The sequence below is a fragment of the Astatotilapia calliptera genome, chromosome 9 (genome assembly GCF_964374335.1).
Source record: "Astatotilapia calliptera chromosome 9, fAstCal68.1, whole genome shotgun sequence".
Taxonomy (NCBI): Eukaryota; Metazoa; Chordata; class Actinopteri; order Cichliformes; family Cichlidae; genus Astatotilapia; species Astatotilapia calliptera.
The window spans coordinates 7,662,053-7,672,901 of record NC_137430.1 but is presented as its reverse complement, the minus strand read 5'-3'; positions in this window follow the sequence as shown (position 1 = coordinate 7,672,901).

The following is a 10,849-nucleotide window of genomic DNA, read 5'->3' as shown; positions in this document are numbered from 1 at the left end:
TCTGAAAATAAACAGTGCCTGATGGTGTGATGAGTGAGTGAGGGGGGGGAAAAAAAAAAAGACATGATGGCGTGCTGCTTTGGACCATTCCCGCTCCACTCCCCTGGCCTCTGCCCTGCCTCACCTCCTCCTGAGACATCACACCCCTCCGTTTTTTTTTCTCCCGCACCCTCCCACTGTTTCTGTTCCTGTTTTTTACATTCAGGTGTCATCACTGGTTCATTCCTTTGTACAGTTGCTAATAGCAGTGCAGTTTTAATTAAACATAAGAAAAGGGTTTATTTATAAAGAGTTGTTGTGATGAGAGCTAAATCATGACAATATCCACACTTTTTGTTTTTTTTGTTTGGGTTTTTTCTCTTTTCCCAAAAGCACCCAAGGTTAGGAGATGTATCACAACTGCGAGCGGGTCAGAGGCAGGCGGGTGGGTGTGTATGTGGAGCACCTCTTGAGTTAGTGCAGGGTAACAAGAGGTCAAATGTGAAATGTATGTATTGTAATAAACATGTTAAACTAAAGCGAGCACTGGTTATTTCCTTGGAGTGTTAGGTTTGGTTCATTTGCTAGTGCCTTGTTGAAAGTCTTAAGCCTCATTCACCTGTTGAACCCACTTTGTTTTTTTAATCCCAACAAGATTATCTTCAACAAGCATGTGACACACACACTCGATTTTTCTGGCACGTCCCCGTCCTCCCCTGCCCTGCTCCCCTCTCGTTTGTTTGCTTCCCACTGTTGAAGAGCAGGGTCCTCAGTTGCAAAGGCCTGTTTATTTCTCCCACCATAACTATCTATTGATAAGTGAACTGCACCACACATTCAGTAAAAGGTGACCACATCATTGCTTTGTATATTGTTTCCTGAAGTATATTGACAAATGAAATAAAATATGCCTTTCCAGGGCCATGTTGTTCTTGGGTTTTTGATGGTGCTGCAAGCTTAATTTTCCTCCTTTCATTTAACTCTGACGTGAAACGCCTGATGGTTAAGTAAACATGTAAACTGGGACGAACTGTGCCTGTCTCGTTTTGTTCAGTGATTGAGCCGAATTAACAACCCGCTGTGGCTCACAGTAGATGCTCTTAAATGCATCTGCAATCAAACACACCAGTCAATTGCAAACTGGAGCTCAGCAATAAGATTACCAGTCAGCTGTGTAGACTCTGATCCCATCTTGTGCTTTTATTTCTTTCGTTCTTGCGGTCATTGCCCAACACGTGAAAGCTTGTTGATCAAATATGTGACATAAAGTCAAACACATCAACAGGATTTTTTTTTTTTTTTTTTAGCTGTCTATTGTAACTGTGTAAAATGTTGAAGGTTGGTAATTGTTTGGGATACGACAATATTGATAATTTTTTTAAAAAACCCAAAAAAACCTTGAAAATGTGAGACCAGTCCAAGAGCAGGATTTTAACTCTTCAGTAAATATTGGACTTGCTGTGGAAGATAATGCCCGACCACCTCAGCTGGCTACTTTTGATGTGGAGGAGCAGCTCTCCTCTGTGCCCCTCCTGGATGGTCCAACGTCTCACCCTATGAGACGTGAGAGGCTATCCATGGAGAAAGATCATTTCCGCCGTATGTATCCGTGGTGTCGTTCTTGCAGTCATTGCCCAAAGCTCACGACCACAGGGTGAGGGTAAGGACATACCTCAACTGGACCATTGGATACCATGAGGACCATGGCCTCAGACTTGGAGGTGCTGAGTCTCATTCCTGCCGCTTCCCACTCGGCTGGGAACAGTGCGAGCTGGAGGTGACCACCTGATGAAGTCAACAGAACCACATCAAAAGCAGAGGAGACTCTTAGGCCATCCAAGTGGAAGCCTTGCACCAAATCTTATTGTTGGCTATGCGGACCAAGCTCTTGCAATAGTTTTATTAGAATAACACCCCTTACTCCCGAGGAAGCAAGCACAGGACACTCCAAGAGACCACAAAACGTGTGTAGACTTGTTGGCCATACTCTCAAGTATCCTCCAGAGGGTAAAGAGCTGGTCTGGTGTTCTGTGGCTGGGACAAAACCCCCATTATTCCTTCTGTATCACAGGTTTGACTAGCAGACGACTCTAGCACCCTGGCATAGATATTCCAGAAGTGGCTTAGGAGTGTGATTCCCCTATAGATGATGATGTTCTCCTCGTGCCCAGACTCTGCTTCCTCTATGGTAGATCTGCCAGTGTGATTAAGGAGGTCCTCGAGGTATTCCTTTCACCGCCTGACAATATCCTCAGCTGAAGTCCGCAGCGCTCCACCCGCACAGTCCAGGTAGAGGACAGGTTTTCCCACCGGAGTCACCTGAGGGTTTGCCAGAATTTCGTCGAGGCAGTCCCAAAGTCTTTCTACATGGCCTCTCCATCCATAACCTGCTGGGAGGCTGCCAAGGTACGAGACCCTGGTGGTTCAATCTCCAACTACCAAAACTAGTTACTGGGACACGGAACATCACAGAAGTTTTTCCTGTAATCTTTTAAAGTGCTTAGCAATAGCAGGCTTTCTGAGGATCTTTCATCATTTTCCTTTATACATTGTCTGAATTTTCCATTCATTTTCAGTTCTGTTCTTGGTGGTTTTTAGAGGATTTTTTAAAAGTCCCTTTAACACTCCCTTCAGAATCATTCGAGCAATAAATACCAACAATAACCAAAGTCTAACAGTCATAAAACAATATTTTTACACCAACAAAGCAATTCCCAAAGAGCTATTAGCTGAACACTTAGCATGTTTCACCATGGTGTGTAGTGTGTTGTTAAAATGTGAGGAAACTGGACAAATGCAAGATGAGAAGAAGTGGCCGGCCTGAAAACACTAACTACAAAAGATGAACAGTACCTGAAAGTCATGACCTTAAGAAAGAGGAAAATATCCGGCAAGAACCTGACACAGGAACTTCAATTCTTTCATCTACTGTTCACTGAAGCCTCATCAGTGATGGTCTCAGTGGAAGAGTGGCTGCCAAGAAGCAGTTTTAAGGAAGGAAAGGCCAAGGTATGCCATCTTGCACATCAGTTCTTTGGGAGTAACTGACGTTTGTGACTAAAATTGTCATGAATATGTATGGAGGGGGTCAGGAAACAACAATCAGTAAAACAAGGGTGGAGGCTCTTCCATGGCCTCTGGCTAAATTACAGCCAGTGGCGTTGGGGATCCTGATGAACGCAGAAAAATCTGATTTTGATCCACCATTTAATACCATGTGGAAAACATCTGATTGGCAACAGCTTCATTTTTCACCATGACAATGATCCCTAACACTGCCAATACAGTTAAACCATACCTGGACACAAACGCACAATAGAACACTATCAGTCATGGACTGGCTTCCCTGGATATCAACACTGTTGAAGCGGTGCTGGATCATCTTGGCAGAGAAAAGAACAAAAGGCAAAGAAGAGCTTTGCATGTCCTTTGAGAAGGCTGGAGAACTCTTCATGAGGACCACACAAAAACATGCCAGCCTGCCCAAAGGGCTTCAGGGTGTTCTGAAGAATAAACAGGTCAACAGCCAAATACTGGCTTTGAATTCATTCAGGTTCAGAACTGAAAACAAGTTGTTTTTTTTGCTTTCTTTTGGGTTTTTTTGTGCTATTTGTTCCAATATATGTTTTACAATGTTTAATGCACCTATTTCCTATTTTTCTATGAAAACAAAGAAATGAAGAATGGCTCCAGACTTTGTGCCTTGCTTAGTTTGAACTTACTGCTGAAGCTCTAAGCTGCCTGCAGAGGGCAGCATCTGCTTTCTCATCTCGTTATTAAAAACAGTGTGACGGCTCAGAGCTCTTATTTTGTCATAACCAATACATATTTTTATGCATCTAATAATATTCTTGTTTTATTGACAGGGAGACAACTCTATTTCAGCATCAAAGAAAGCTATTTTCCACCCTTTAAATTTCCTGCATTTTATTCCTTATTTGTTTTCATAAAATCTAAAGTAATTATTTGCCAGTCTTGTACTGTTCTGTAATTTTTTGATCTGCCTTTTTTATCTAAAGGATATATACATGTGACTTGGATTACTTTTTAAAAAAAAAAAACCTCTATATACTTTTTATTTTATCGATTTGTTTTTTGTCTTCATTTTATCCTGTAGCGTTTCTGGCCTCTCATGACTGTTTTAATAAATCAAACCCAGTCAGCTCTGCACATCTGTATTAAAGATCTACTGTTTACTGCTACACATCATTTAAAAGGGGGGAAATGCACACAAACCTTACCCCCCTCTCTACTCTACATTGCTGTACGCTAAAAGTAAGAGCAGCATGAGGAAAGTGGAAGATGCGATTAAACAGGTAAAAATCAAAGGTGAATGTCATCAGCTTGCTGTCTCAAACAGTCTGGATAAACAGGGGCAGATCTACAGGGGTGGCTTGTGCCACCCTAAAATGATCTCTTGCAACCCCAGTTTTGCATATCACAGTGCTGTTTATTAAAATAAGCTAGCATTAACACTTTGAGCCCAGCTACAATAAACATTGCCTATAAATTCTTAAACTAAATATATTACATAGTATCACATGGAGACTTAGCCAGGCCGATTTGTGTGTCATCTTATTGTTCTCTAATTTTAGTTTTAGTAGAATTTTTAAATGGTTGTACAACAACGCCAGATGCAGTAGCTGAATTTATTTTAGGTAATATTTGTATATAACTTTATTGTTTACTAAATTAGTGCATGCGTTTTTAAAATTTACAATGTATATTTGCATTTCAAGTTAAGAAAATCATTCACTAAACATGTTTGTGGTTTTTACAATAAAAACTATAACTTTTTCCTACTCAGTTTTGTGTGGTTTTCAGAAAAAATAACTGTAAATTCAGACATGTGTGATAGTGCTGAAGAGTATGATACCAAACAAAGGTAAAATAAAAAGTAGTCAAAAATGACCAATGTATCCTGGACCCAGAGGGTTAACCCAATAAATCATGGAAAGCTAAGTTTAAATTTTTGGTGGAAAAAGGGTAACAGTGCAGTTCAGACAGTTCAGAGTCTGAGACTGAAGTCAGACTTGGGTTTGTGTAGCTCTCTAGATTTTACACTTATTGGACTACATACTTATTTATTATATAGGCTATACAGTACATCAAATCAAAATCCACATGTTTTATGTAACTGAAATGTTTAATTATGTAGGTTAAAGAAAATAAAGTTACAGGCTATATTTATATGAAATGTGTATTCCTACTGTATTTGATGCTTTTTTGTTTTTTTTTTACCATATATAATTCATATTACAGAATGTAACACCTGCATGTGTGTGAAAAAATGGCTTTGATTTTGCCACTCTGTTTGATTTCCATGCTATCCTAAGAAAATTTCTCTAGATCCGCCCCTGTGGATAAAACAAGCCCACCCAGAGTGCTGGGGAGTGTAGCCCCTTGGACCCAACCCAGAATAACAAAGCTTCTGTGAGCAGTCTCCCCGTGCCTCTCTTTCCTCTCTTTCCACAGAAGGCTCTCAGGAGCAGACAATATTATGTTGAGGAGAGTAAACTAGATCACGAAAGAAAGAGACAGTCTGCCTGTCTGTGACTCTTCACAGACATCGATATGGCTCACTTCAAAGTGAGAAGAGGAAGCACCAGAGGAGGTGTTAGAGGAAGGCTGTCTATCCAGACGGAAGTGTTCACTGAGCTGTTCATGAAATCAGTGATATTTGAGTGAAATCACTTGGGCCTCCTTAGGGAGCTCGGCTTAAAATGTACTTTTTAAGAGTGAAATTAGACCCCAGTTAGCCCTCTGCTCCCTCTGCCTCAGCAGCAATGTGGCTTTTATTAAGCAAAGCCTGTCCTTTCTGCAGCAGGTCACACCTACAAGTCTCTCCTAATGTGTGAAAGCAGACGCTACCTGTGGGGCACGATCACACCCTTAAAAGAGCACTTACATGAAATGCCCCTCTCCCCTCCCCTAAATCTCTTTGACGCGCACCTTCTCTGCAGGAGAAGACACACAGTTTTGTTTTCTTACTGCTACTGTGTGGGGGGCTGGGGACAAGCTCACAACAACACCTCTCACAGCTCACTTCTGACACCCCCACATCCATGTATAAAGCATATAACCAATTATGAAATGCCTAGCTGTTGCTATAGTGATCTCATTAGGATTATCTTGGCCTAGGTCTGGATCATAGACTGTATATGAACAGCTATGAACAACCAAAGCTGCCACACTATTTTTTCCACACTATATAAATTATATACAATTTTAAAAGTTTATCAAGACCTACTGAAACGTATACCAATTATAGTTACATAATGGACATGGATATAATGTGTAGACTCTCAGCTTTCACTTGATGCTATCCAAATTCAAATTGGATGAAGAGTTTAGGAGTTTCCGCTCCTTAACATGTGCAGCTTCTTTTTTAAAGGGACCAAAGGTAATTGGACAAGTGACTCGTAAGCTATTTCATGGACATGTGTGGGTAATTCCTTGGTTGTGTCAATATCAATTAAGTAAATAAAAGGCCTGGAGTTGATTTGAGGTATGATGCTTGCACTTGGAAGAATTTGCTGTAAACAGACAACATGCGGTCAAACCTGCTCTCCATGCAGGTGAAACAAGCCATCCTTGAGCTTCAAAGACAGCTCCGAGAAATTGCTGCAATATTAGGAGTGGCAAAACCTACAGTTTGGTACATCCTGAGAAAGAAAGACAGCACTGGTGTGCTCACCAACACAAAAAGACCTGGATGACCACAGAAGACAACAGTGGTGGATGATCACAGAATCATTTCCAAGGTGAAGAGACACCCCTTCACAATGGCCGACCAAGTGAACTACACTCTCCAGAAGGTATCATTATCCAAGTCTACCATAAAGAGAAGACTGCATGAAAGTAAATACAGACAGTTCACTGCAAGGTGCAAGCAACTCATATGCCTCAAGAATAGAAAGACTAGATTGGACTTTGCTAAAATACATCTCAAAAAGCCACCACATTCTTTGGACAGATGGAAAAAGTATGGAGAAGCCATGGAACAGCTCACGATCCAAAGAGTAGCACATCATCTGTAAAACACGACGGAGGCAGTGTGATGGCTTGGTTGTGCATGGCTACCAGTGGCACTGGGACACTAGTGTTTACTGATGATGTGACACAGGACAGAAGCAGCTGATTGAATTGTGAGGTTTTCAGAGACATACTGCTCAAATCCAGCTAAATGCAGTCAAACTGATTGGGTGGTGTTTAATTATATGGATGGACAATGACCCAAAACATACAGCCAAAGCAACCGAGGAGTTTATTAAAGCAAAGAAGTGGATTACTCTTGAATGATCACATCAGTCACCTGATCTTAACCCAGATGAGCGTGTATTTTACTTGTTGAAGACTAAACTTCAGATAGAAAGGCCCACAAACAAACAGCAACTTAAAGCCACTGGAGTAAAGGCTTAGCAGAGCATTTAAAAGTTGGAAACCCAGCATCTGGTGATGTCCATGAGTTCAACACTTCAGTCTGTCAGTGCCGGCAAGGGGTTTTCAACCAAAGTTGACATTACATAATTTCATTTATTTCATTTGTCCAATTACTTTTGAGCCCCTAAAATGAAGGGGGGGGGGGGGGGGGTGTTAAAAATGATTTAGTACCTCTCAATTTCATGCAGTCTTTTTGTTTAGTCCTGAAAATCTGAGTTGTTTCATTTAAAATTCATTGTGGTAATTTACAGAACCAAAATTAGAAAAAACAAAAATGATTCTGTCTAAATATTTATGGACGTAACTATAGCTGTGTGTGCATGGTTTTTTTTCTGGGTACTCCATCTTCCTCCCACAGTCCAAAGACATGCAATTAGTGGGGTTAGGTTCATTGGTAATTGCCATTAGGTATGAATGTGAGTGCAAATAGTCTCTCTGTGTTATCCCTGCATCAAACTGACACCTGTCCAAGGTTTACCCTGCCTCTCACTCTATGGTAGCTGGGACAGGCTCCAGACCCCCTGAGACCCTTATAAACAGAACAGGATGGGTGCTATGCAGAGCTTTGCAGACATCATGTTTACATGTTGTAGCTGTGTACTGTCAGCATGGGGCTGTGTCAAGAATATGTGGAACATCTGGTGATGTGGCCTGCTCTTTCTGTGTGTTTGTGCTATTTGACTTAGCCACTAAATGTGAATGTTTTCCTGTACTAGAGGGAAATTGAAACAAGATTTATGCTTTTGTGTTAAATACCATAGCTACTCCAAACCCTTCTGAAACCCTGCTGTACACCTCCCTGGTTATGTATGAGGCAGCTTATGCTACTAAATAGACTCTCACATGTTATACATAGACAATTAAAACTCTCCGTTTCACACTCTTTCTACTTGTAAGTGCTTCACTCCCTTTCCTCTTAAACTTCCAAACCAATCAGCATTTGTTCTTTACATGGTAATGATGACCAGTGATTCCTTGTTTCTCCCTTTTCTCCCCCCCCTTCCCCTCCCCATCAGATGTCGTTGTAGTCTCTGCATTGGTATAATCCAACTTGCTATATGCAAACAGACACAACTCCATCTGTCTTCTATGGAAATGTAGAATTCAGAGCTTGTTGAATAGGTTTAATTAAGACTAACCCTTAAAGGTACTTACTGGAAACTAATTATTTTTTACATTTTTAAAACCTTTCAAAATTAACAAAAGCCATAAACAGAATGTGAAGAACATGTGCAAGTGAGTCAGTATATTTTTTTATTTTACCAGCCAAGCCATTAAGAGCAGATTATTATTATTATTATTATTATTATTATTATTATTATTATTATTATTATTATTATTATTATTGTTGTTGTTGTTGTTGTTCTTCTTCTTCTTCTTCTTCTTCTTCTTATTATTATTGTTGTTGTTGTTGTTGTTGTTGTTGTTAGAAATCCAAAAAGAAGTAGTAAAAGTTAAAAGAATAGCAACAAACATCCAAAAACATTTCAGCCCTCAGTGGTAAATTACTACAGCTGATGGTAGAAGTTTTATTTAAATTGTCTGAAGGTAATTACAAAAAGGACCTTTAATATCTCGAAATTCGACCTTCGGCTTTTGAAGCAAATGTGTGAACCACTAAACTGCCTACGTTGTTTAGGGCACTGTCACTTTGTAACGTAAAATTGTCCTTAACAGCTTCGACCACCAGGGGATGATAGTTGTCCATCAAGCACAAGTACAGACAGACTTTAAGAAGGGGGAAATAATGCAGCTGGGATATTAAAGGTGAATTTCCCTTCATATTTGACTGAAAACGAAAATTTCTCATGTTTCTTGTTAGCAGGAGTTAAGGTCAGAGAAACAGCACTTCATGGGGAGAAGAGGTGCCTTAGCATTTCTGCCCAGCATCACAAACTTTACGAGGACTTCAGATGAATAAAGCTTCCAGAATTCTGAACTACTACCTTTGTCCCGTTGCACCCATTTCACGCACTCCACAGTTACAGATAAATGATGTAACGCCAGCCGTGGACTGGCGCCTCTGTGGAATTGCAGATAATTACTTTAATAGCAGTGTGTGTGTGTGTGTGTGTGTGTGTGTGTGTGTGTGTGTGTGTGTGTGTGTGTGTGTGTGTGTGTGTGTGTGTGTGTGTGTGTGTGTGTGTGTGTGTGTGAGTGATCTCCTGTGTTGCCTGAGGCAGTATCCTCCTGTTGTCTGTTGGCCGCAAACCGCCTGCGGATGTTTTATTTCTGCGCTTAATGAGTCATTACATGAATGAAAGCATGCTTAACAAATGCGTGAGATTATTAACACGCATCATCTGTTTGTTTGTTTCTTCTTTTTCTTCTTCTTTTTTTAATTTAATACAGACACCATCTGCGGATGAAGCTTGCGCGCACACCTATGTTTTGCATTGTCGGTTGTTAATGGGTAAATGTGTACTGTGTGCGTGCGTCCAGGGTGTGTGTGTGTGCGCAAGCCGTCTCGGTGGCGCCATGTGCTTTTTTGGATTGCTAATTTCTCTGACTGTCCGCTCTTTCCTGCAGCAGCAGCAGTGTGATGGCCTGAAGGGGAGAGGCTCATCGCGGCGTCAACCTGGCTGCCATCGGGATCACCCTGCAGGTATCTGCGACTGTCCACACTGCACACACGGCTGTTTTACAATGCACTTACTTGTGCTCAATGAAGAATCTGTCAGTACTCTTGGGTAAGTTTTGGGTAATTTATATCATCCAAATTTGGAAAAAAGTGGGGAGGATTACATCACATATCGGCTGCACCCATAACACTGAAAACACAGATAATAGTCCAAGACCTGCATTATCATCAGGCGACAGTATGACTGTGTGCGGGACAGCTGTTAACCTGCTGGAGTGACTGCTGCCCGGACCAATGGCATCCACTACTGATAAATGGGATACTTTATTATGGAAATAAAGAACGATGAATGAAAGCTTCAGAGTGATCAAGCTACAGAAGAATAAGCAGTGTGAGACCGGAAACAAGTTGATTATGTCTAGAGAATAAATCTTCAGGGGCTACCTGATTGGAACATTAGGAGAAAATAAATCATATAATAATAATTCCTCAAGATGACTGTGCAAAACCTAAAAAAAATCTAAAAGAATGCTATGGGTTTTTTTAAGTATAGTGTTTAAGTTTTAACATATTAATGGCACGATGCGTAACATTAAAATTTTCTGTTAACATTATCCTTCCATTACCAGTGTAACTGCATCTGCTTATTTATTTAGTAATGCACTAATAATAGGAGATCCCATTTGTTTTACATAGATCGATAATAAAACATGCTTTATGTTTAGTGTCCATTTCATGTAATTTATACATAGAATTTATTCATATAATTTATCTTAATATCTTAATTTTTCTCATTCTCTTCTTTTTTTAATAGTACTTTCCTTTTTTAAAATACTTTATATTTTT